Raw genomic sequence first — 10,449 nt, 5'->3', positions numbered from 1 at the left:
GGCTGTGATGCAACCAGTCAATATACTCTCCATCTCACATATATAGAGGTTTCTCAAAATTTTAGATGTCATGCCTAATGTTTGCTAAATTCAAAGGAAATAGAAGCATTGCCATGTTTTCTTCATAATGACACTTATATGCTGGGCCCAGGACATATCCTTTGAAAAGATAACACCAAGGAATTTAAAGTTGCTGACCACCTCCACCTCTGATCCTCTGATGAGGACTGGCTCGTGGACTCTGGTTTCCTCCTCCTGAAGTCAATAATCAGCTGCTTGGTCTTGCTGATATTGAGTAAGAGGTTGTTGCTGCAGCACTCAGACAGATTTTCAGTCTCCCTCCTACATCCCGATTCAGCACAACTCCTGATTCAGCCTGTGACAGTGATGTCATCAGCAAACTTGAATATGGCATTGCAGCTGTGCTTAACCTCACAATCATACGTGTAAAGGAAGCAGGGCAGGGGGCTAAACGCACAGCCTTGTTGTGCGTTTGTGCTGGTGGAGACCATGAAGGAGATGTTTCAAAGGTACATTTGATGTCAGAGAAATGAATACAATATACATCCAGAAATGGGTTTTTTTTCGCAACCATCCACAAAAACAGAGGAGTCCCCCAAAGAATGAATGACAGTTAAATGTTAGAACCCCACAGCACCCCCCGGCTCCCCCCCTCCCATGTGTAAGCAGCAGCAAAGCACCAATCCCCCCCCCCACCAGCAACAGATAAAAAACATTGGCACCCACCATCCAGCACTCAAGCGTGCAGCAAAGCAACAGCAAAGACGCAGACTTGCAGTACCCCAACGACTGGTCATTCACCCAGTATTCGACATACCGTAGGCTCTCTCTCCCTAGTAAGGGAGAAAGAGGTGTCTCTGTTCCACAGCGAGAGGGGAGACGTAAACAACTCGCCGATTTACGGCGTTAAAAGTCCTTTGCGTCACTTTTTCTAAGCTTTATGCCCAAAGATCTCGGCTATCTGGCCGCACAGCCAGAGATCTTCCCTCTCCCGCAACACACCAATTTCCTGCCGAGACACAGACCTTCAGTCCGCCGGTCTTCAGAGCCACAAGATCCCAAGATTCTGAAGGCAAGCTAATCTCTTAGGCTGCATCCTTGGCATAGCAAAACCATTCCCACAAAGGACCGAAGTTAGCATGTAACTCTAGGTCAGGGTCTTCAAAACCCTGAAAGGGAAAAATAGAGATATTAGAGATAGAAATAGAGCTGTTTCCAAAGATGCAAGCAAAGGAGTAGCTGTTAGGTGCCATTATCTCCTCCTAAGCTCTAAGATGTTGTTGCCAATCCAAACTGACTGAGGTCTGCAAGTGAGAAAATTGAAGATCCAATTGCATAAGGAGATATTGAGGCTAAGGACCTGAAGCTTAATGATTAGTTTTGAGGCAATTATGATATTGAATGCCAAGCTGTAGTTGATAAGGAGCATCCTGATGTATGTACCTTTGCATTCTGGATGTTCCAGGGTTGAGTGAAGAGCCAAAGAGATGGCAAATGCTGTGGACCTGTTGCTCTGGTAGGCAAATTGGAGCAGATCCAACTCACTTCTCAGGCAGGAGTTGATATATTTCATCACCAGCATCTCAAAACACTTCATTGCTGTGGATGTAAGTGATATTAGATTGTAGTCATTGAGGCAGCTTACCACGTTCTTCTTAGACACCAGTATAAGTGAAGTCTGCTTGAAGCAGACGGCACCTCAGACTGCCAAAGCAAGAGGTCAAAGATATCAGTGAACTTTCCAGCCAATTGATCAGCACAGATCTTTAGTACCTTGTCTGGGCTGGATGCTTTTTGTGAGTTCAGTCTCCTGAAGCCTGCTCCCACTTTGGCCTCAGAGACTGAATTCATTGGATTACCAGAGGTTGCAGGAGTTCATGACAGCTCCTTTTGCAGAGAGGTGTCAGCTTGTACCATACTTGACAGAAATATGGATCTCAGGATGATACAGGAACTGTGTACAAAGAAAAGGTCACTACTTGGAAACCCTTTTAATCGCAATTGGATTTGAAATGCAAGAACTTTTATTATTTCGCTAGCTTTGGCCTTTTGCCCTTCATTCATTTCCTCTATTATTGTATGTTGCCTTTTAGTGAGTTCTCCTTATTTAACCAGTTGCTGGAACCACTTTATTTGTGGTCACTTTATAATTAGGTATTACAATCACCTATTAGAAAGGTAAATCTTATGACTTTGCACTTTGTTCTTTATTTAGGTCTTTGCATAAAATAATAATTAACAACTTAAGGCTGAAACCTCATTAAGCCTCCTCTTAGCTGGGTGGAGACTGGGAGGTGCTTGCCTGTGTGGGCCTGACACACAGTTCCAATTAGGATCCTCAACTCCAAACAAGTTCCAAATCTTTAAAATTTTGATGCACACTATTTTAAATTGCCATTGGCAATTTATTATCAGTATGTGCTATTATAGACAATAGACAATAGGTGCAGGAGTAGGCCATTCAGCCCTTCTAGCCAGCACCACCATTCAATGTGATCATGGCTGATCATACACAATCAGTTCCCTGTTCCTGCCCTCTCCCCATATCCCTTGACCCCACTATCTATAAGAGCTCTATCTAACTCTCTCTTGAATGCATCCAGAGACTTGGCCTCCACTGCCTTCTGGGGCAGAGCATTCCACATATCCACCACTCTCTAGGTGAGAAAGTTTTTCCGCATCTCTGTTCTAAATGGCCTACCCCTTATTCTTAAACTGTGGCCTCTAGTTCTGGACTCACCCATCAGCGGGAACGTGCTTCCTGCCTCCAGTGTGTCCAATCCCTTAATAATCTTATATGTTTCAATCAGATCTCCTCTCATCCTTCTAAATTCCAGTGTATACAAGCCCAGTCGCTCCAATCTTTTAACATATGACAGTCCCGCCATTCTGGGAATTAACCTTGTGAACCTACGCTGCACTCCCTCAATAGCAAGAATGTCCTTCCTCAAATTTGGAGACCAAAACTGCACACAATACTCCAGGTGGGGTCTCACCAGGGCCCTGTACAGCTGCAGAAGGACCTCTTTACTCCCACACTCAATTCCTCTTGTTATAAAGGCCAGCATACCATTAGCTTACTAGTATTATATTTCTAGTATGTGTTTAATCCAAACAAGCCTCTTCGCTTGTGGCCGGGAACATGCTCTTTATATTTCATACTAAGGAGGACTTCGATCTACCTTATTTTTGAAAGTTATTTTCAAAGAACATTCTGGTTTTGGAATTATGATATTTACACAATAAGGCAACAAAGTAACTGAAAGTTAGGAGCAACTGGTTGAGTCTGGCAAGTTTGTACGAGTGAACGAGGATTGTGGATGGGAACTGGATTTAAATAGGCTGCAGGTGATGAGTTGGAAATGATTGACAGGTGATTCCTTTTATGTGGGTGGAAACTGGGAGAGCATACCAATGTAGGCCTGACAGGAACCCCACCCTCCTATGGAAGGTACTCTATGGCCCAGAACAACCTGGATGGGTCCAGTGGAGCTCCTCAATGAGTGACAGACCCAAAGTGAAACTGGAGAGCATCCAAGGCCACTCCTCTGGACCATACCCTTCCTGCTTACCGGTGAATGCACGCCCCAGGCACAACAACATGAATCCATCAAATGGCAACTGTGTGCACTGGGCCATCTTCCACCATCCCAGATTCCGGTGGAGCAGGCTCAGGTACATTGAGCAATAGCCTTGAGGCAGAAGATAGGTGTGATCCTGAGGGGCAGTGGCAGCTGGAGATGGTGAGTGACTGGACTGATGTGATGGATAATCCTAAAGAGTCCAATGAACCAGGAGAGTTCTTGTGGGAGTTGGGGACGATTTTGGGAGGACAGCCAGACACAGTCCCCAGGCCGGAATGTTCCAGATGGAGGCTGCCAGTGGTTGGCCTGGCAGTAGCAGGCACAGTTTGAAGCAAGTATAGTCTTTTAAGCATTCCAGCAGCAGTGAACCAGGACCCTGATGGATGGGGCCTCCACCTTTGGCTCCTCCGTGGGGAACAATGGGAGTTGGCAGCTATGAAGCACTTCCAAAGGTGACATGCCAATGGCAGAGGAGGTGTGTAGATTGTGGGGCAGCTCCTCCGTAGCAGATAATTCTTCCATGTGTAAGAGTTAGAGAGGATGAAGCATCGTAAAAACGTCTCCACTTGTTGATTGTTTCTCTTTGACTGACATTGATCTGTGGGTGATAGGCATGCATAGGCAGAGGACAAACTCACTGAGGTGCAGAGGGGGGAGCCAGAAGCAGGACGAATTGTGGACCCTGGTCCAACACAATGTCCTAAGGGAAGAGGTGTGGGGAAACAAAATGTTGGAGAACCAGGTCTGCCATCCCAGCAGCTGATGGAAGTGTATGGAGGGCAATGAAATGGGCTGCCACGGATAAATGGTCCACCATTGTCATGATCAGCATGGCTCCATCGGACAGTGGCTATCCAATGGTGAAATTCATGGATATTGAGAGCCCAGAAGGCCAATGATTGCAGGAATTTGACAGGGCTCATTGAGGGCAGGCAGCAGCAAGCTGGCGATCACGGTTGGCTACCAGCGCCAGCGTCACGAGAAATACAGTGTGTTCTTGCAGCCAAGCCGGTAGGAAATGGTGAAGCTGAGATGCTCGCAGAAGATGCCCCAGTGAGCCCGACGTGAATTGAGTTTGCAGATCTGCTGAATGGATATGAGGTTCTCATAGTCAGTCCAGATCAGAAAAGACTGAGTGTTTCCCATCAGCAAATGTTTCCATTCCTGCAAGGCCCATTTCATAGCATGTAGCTCCCTATCTCCAACTCCAAAACTGTGTAGAGTTGAAATTGTGCAAGAAGAAAGCACAAGTGTGTGACTTCCCATCCAGTTTTCGCTGGCTCTGGCGTCAGATATGTCTCCTCTACCACAAAAGGTCCAAAGGGAATCGGATAGCAGAAAATGGGGGTGGTGGTGAAGTGTCTCTGGAGCTCTTCAAAAGCGTGGTCCATGGCAGCAGAACAGGTTATCCGTGATACGGTGAAGGAAGTGAAAGAAATGACCATTTGGCTGCAGTTCTTGATGTTGGTTGCTTGGTGCTGCCCTCCAGTGTTTACTTAGTGGAAGAACAAGCTGTACCAAGACTACATCATTATTATTTTTTCTTTGTGACTATGTATTTCTGAAATTGTAACCATATCTGTCATTTGTGCTGTATGCTATGTGCTGTTGGTAATGTGTGTGGCACCTCGGCCCTGGAAGAGCACTGTTTCATTTGACTATTCATGTATGTTTGAACTTGAAATGGCAGTAGAAGTTGGAGAAGCATAAGAAGTGCTATTTGAGGGAGCGTGGTTGAGGCCATTGAATGATGACGTATATTTTCTCTGAGTTCATGGTTATGCCATTGGGTGACAGTACGTGACCCAGGAAGGAAATGGCATTTCTCTAACATTTGGTTTTCAAGGAGACATTGAAGGACTGCACAAATGTGACTTGAATCTGCATAGTTGTGGACACAACTCAGCATATCACAGAAAACAGCCTCCCTTCCATGGACTCTCTACACTTCTCACTCTCTCAGTTAAGCAATCTGCATAAGATGGACTCTGTTATATTTTGTAACTTCAAAACGTTAAGCTATTTGCAAGAAAAAGACATGTTTTATTATAAGCAGGATTGTAATGCAATGACATAAGCAATTCACGTATTGTACATGTAACCCAGAATGACTTATTTAAATGAACAAGAATGCTTAATCAACCTGTGTGTGTGTATCTATATATATATATATATATCTACATACATGATTACTCAAATATTAGATACACAACACTCTTGACCTCACAATCTGCCTCATTATGATCTTGCACTTGTTGTCTCCCAGCACTGGACTTAGTCTGTAGCTGTTGCACTTTATTCTGGATTCTGTTATAGAAACATAGAAAACATAAAGCACAACACAAGCCCTTTGGCCCACAAAGCTGTGCCGAACATGTCCCTACCTTAGAACTACCTAGGCTTACCCATAGCCCTCTATTTTTCTAAGCTCTATGTAGCCATCCAGGAGTCTCTTAAAAGACCCTATCATTTCCGCCTCCACACCACTGCCAGCAGCCCATTCCACACAGTCACCACTCTCTGCGTAAAAAAACTTACCCTTGACATCTCTGTACCTACTTCCAAGCACCTTAAAACTATGCCCTCTTGTGCTAGCCAGTGTTAGCCCTGGGAAAAAGCCTTTGACTATCCACATGATCAATGCCTCTCATTATCTTGTACACCTCTATCAAGTCACCTCTCATCTTCCTTCGCTCCAAGGAGAAAAGGCCGAGTTCACTCAACCTATTCTTATAAGACATGCTCCCCAATCCAGGCAACATCCTTGTAAATCTCCTGTGCACCCTTTCTATGGTTTCCACATCCTTCCTATAGTGAGGCGAACAGAATTGAACACAGTACTCCAAGTGGGGTCTGACCAGGGTCCTATATAGCTGCAACATTACCTCTCTTATTGCTTTAACTTGTTCTACCTTAGTGCACTGTGTAATGAATTGATCTGTATGAAAAATATGCAAGACAAGCATTTCACTGTATCTCATTACATGAGACAATAATAAACCAATTCCAATTCCAATTCCAGTTCCAATAACCTTCTTAGGTAATTCACTTCCCTCTGGTTAAAGAATTCTTCTTTTCATCTGTTCTGAATGACCTCTCCTTTAATTTGAGACTTTGAACCTTAGTTTGAGATACTCTATCTGCAAGAGTGACATTACTTTTATGGACATCTTGTCAAACACAGTAAGAATTGTGCATTTTTCAATATGATCACTGTTTGTTTGAACACAAAACAGTATATCATGGGACAGGCCACGTGGTCCATAACATCGTGCTAAACTTGGTGAATCAGAATCAGGTTTAATATCACGGTCATATATCATGAAGTATGCTGTTTTGTGACTGCAGGGCATTGCAATACCTAATAAAAAGAAAAAAACTAGAAATTGCAATAAGAAGCATATATAAAAAAGAAAATTAAATAAAATACACAATGCAAAAAAGAGAGGGAATTAATACTGAGGTTGTGTTCATGGGTACATTGTCCATTCAGAAACTTGATGATGGAGGGGAAGAAACTGTTACTGAAATGTTGAGTGCCCATGATGGAGTAGGCCGAGTTTGCAACTCTCTGCAGCTTTTTCCAATCCAGTGCAGTGGCCCCTCCTTACCAGATGGCGTTGCAACCAGTAGAATACTCCCCATGGTTTGTCGATAGATATTTGTAAGAGTCTTCATGACATACCAATTCTCTTCAATTTATACTAAATATTCTCCTCCTCTGTATTATCCATATCTTAAATAATATACAGATATTATCCATATCCTCTGTATTATCCATATCCATACCCTTCATATTCATGAGTCTATCTAAAGACACTTAAAGTCCACCAAACTTGTCCCTCTCTCCACCTTTAAACTTCCTCCCTTTAACCTTAAAAGTGTCTTCTGGAATCTGTCATTTCTACACTGCTGAGGGACCAAGTACACATCCCACATTAGATACCCTATCTACCCTATCAGAGGGTACCACTATTTTCCCTCCAAGACTCTAGATTTTAGCAGTAGGCCAGACTGATGCAAAATGCAGTAAATAGCACCAAGCAGCTTGCAAGCAGACAACAAGAAACATTTGTAAACTGGAAAGTAATCCCTCTTGTTTTTAAGAACATTATGAGTAGGGCCAAGTTGAGACCATATGACCCCTTAAGTCTGTTCTGCCCTTCAGTAAACCATAGCTAATCTGATATTGGTATTAATTCCATTCTCTCCACATTCCTCATAATCCTTAACTTCTCTATATATCAAAAGTATATCTTGGCCTCGAATATATTCAATGAAGCAGTTTCCCAGCTCTCTGGGACAGAGAACTACAAAGATCCACGCCTACTGAGAGAAGAAATTCCAGTTTGTTTGCTTAAATAGTTGTTCTAAAATAAAGCTCCTTCATTTCGGATTCCTCCAAGAAAGGAAACATCCTTTCAGCATCTCCCTGTCGAGCATCCTCAGAATCTTAACTACTCCTTGTAAGGAATCAACTTTCTTCCACAGATCAGCTCACTGAACCCCTGAAGCAGCCTCTAATGCAAGTTTATTGCTCTTTAAATAAAGAGATCAGAAGTCCACAATGGGTAGGATCCCTCCACGGGCCCTCTATACCGTATTAGCAAGCCTCCCTAGCTTTATATTTGCTACTATACTTTTGATACTTGCTGATATACTAATATCCTTTCTACTTAATGGGTACTTTGGTGCACTGACAGCTAGAGCAGAACAGCTATATGAAACGGCTCTGAACATAGTTAAAGTGGAATGGTGGGAAGGATGGGATTGCATTTGCATTCTGAATTTGACTTCCATTTGTTCATTTAATGCCTGGGCGTAGACTGAGAGACTTTGACTGCAGTTTCCACATGGAACCACATGCACGTGCCCATTAAAGTGGAAGTCCCATATTTATACATTACGTTCTGCCAGCAGCTTCCTGACTGTGATTTATCTCTGGATTCTGCATGGATTTCACTGGTGGCACAGCAGCTGCATAGAATTCCCCGCACATACACTGGGGAATCTGAAAGGGCTGGACTTGGCTAAAGATCCATCAGCACAGTTATTTGAATGGAGATTTTACAGCCGCAGTGATGAAAGATAAGGAGGTCAGTTCGATGCTTAAATTTTATTGTGCTAGCAATGATACGTAAATTATTAATGACAAATAAATCAACTCATTATTTGATACAAGAGATTTTGCAATGCTGGAAGTCTTGAGACACGCGCACACCCCCCCCCCCCCCCCCCCATAGATACCTGATCTGCTGAGTTCCTCCAGCATTTTGTGTGTGTACATACTTCCTTTCTTACTGCCCATTATGCCGCTGGTGTTTAGGGCAGCAATGAAGACACTCCATGCCTTCACACACAGATATAGAAGGATTCTTCATTGCTGGTTCTGCAACAAATATTTTTGACCAGTCAGGTTTGTTAGCCCTGAGTTGAACCCCCAAAACTGGAGGACGGGTGGTCCACTTTTAGTCTGGTCCCTACCCTTTGTCCTGTTTGGTATGAGTGACCCTACCAAGAGCCAATGCACAAGGCGCTGACTCTAGCCAACGTAGCTTTCCGGGTTATTGAGGCACGCAAGCCTCCAAACTCAACAATGTTGTGGTTTTCTTGGAGGATTTTTTTTTGTGTGTGCAACTTATCATTATTCTAAGGCAACACGAGTGAATCTGCAGATGCTGGAAATAAATAAAAACACAAAATGCTGGCAGAACTCAGCAGGCCAGACAGCATCTATGGGAGGAGGTAGTGACGACGTTTCGGGCTGAAACCCTTCATCAGGAGTGAAGTAACATGGGATGGTCGAGGGGGGATAAGAAGTGGGGGGAGGGATGAAGTAGAGAGCTGGGAAGTGATAGGCTGGAGGGAAATGGGCTGGGGGAAGGTGGAGAATTATGGGAAATAAAAAAGAAAGAAAGTTAGGGCTGGGGGGAGATTATAGTGAGGGGGAAAAAAGAGAGAGAAAGAGAACCAGACTAAAATAATAGATAGGGATGGGGGTAAGGGGGGGGGGGGCAGGGGTATCAACGGAGGTCTGTGAGTTGAATGTTCATGCCGCCTAGGTAGCACCTGCATGAAGCAAAAAGTGATCTGAGCATTAGCAACTATGAAGCTACCATTTCATTAAAAATTCATCCAGATCCTGAAGTCAGGCCCAGCCAGCCAGGAGTCAGGTCAGTGTGGTTATTTCTTATTTTTATGTACACATTCAAAAGTGATAGACTGAGTGAAGTAATGCTTATGGGGTTATTGCAGGACAGTGACACTGAGCTAAAAGATCAGCCATAATCTTAGAGAGAGAGAGAGGCCCTCCATCATTCAGGGTTAACCATAGATGTTGCATCCCAGGTGTTTACAGCCAGGACAGTAGACATGGAGAGCAAGCTGTTTCACACGTAACAGGCCTCCTCTTCTCTACACAGCTGATGTATCCAAAGGAACAGCAGAGACTGATACAGTTTGGCTCGAATGGTGTCACAAGAGTTGCCAGTCAGCATGAACACTGAATGCGGTAGATCAGTTTGAGAGAGGTGCAGATGAACTTCCATCTCATCTGAGTGGGCTGACAAGTCCCTGGATAAAGATGAGGAAGGATGTAAAAGAACAAATGTTGCAGCTCCTACAACTGCACAGAAAAGTGATTGAGAGAGATGGGTAAAAATGAATGAGTGGGCCAGGGATTCATAAAGAGAATGGTCCCTGTCAAAAGCAGAAAAGGTGAGAGAGGAGAAGATGTAACTGGTGAAGGATGATTTGTCAGATGCAGAGTCTGGTGGGGTGAGAAGTGAGAACCTGAGGAAATCTGTTGTTGTTCTTTATGGGTAGCGTAGTCTATTCCTGCTTG

This window comes from Hemitrygon akajei, chromosome 19, assembly GCF_048418815.1.
Source record: "Hemitrygon akajei chromosome 19, sHemAka1.3, whole genome shotgun sequence".
NCBI lineage: Eukaryota > Metazoa > Chordata > Chondrichthyes > Myliobatiformes > Dasyatidae > Hemitrygon > Hemitrygon akajei.
This window is presented reverse-complemented; position numbering follows the sequence as displayed.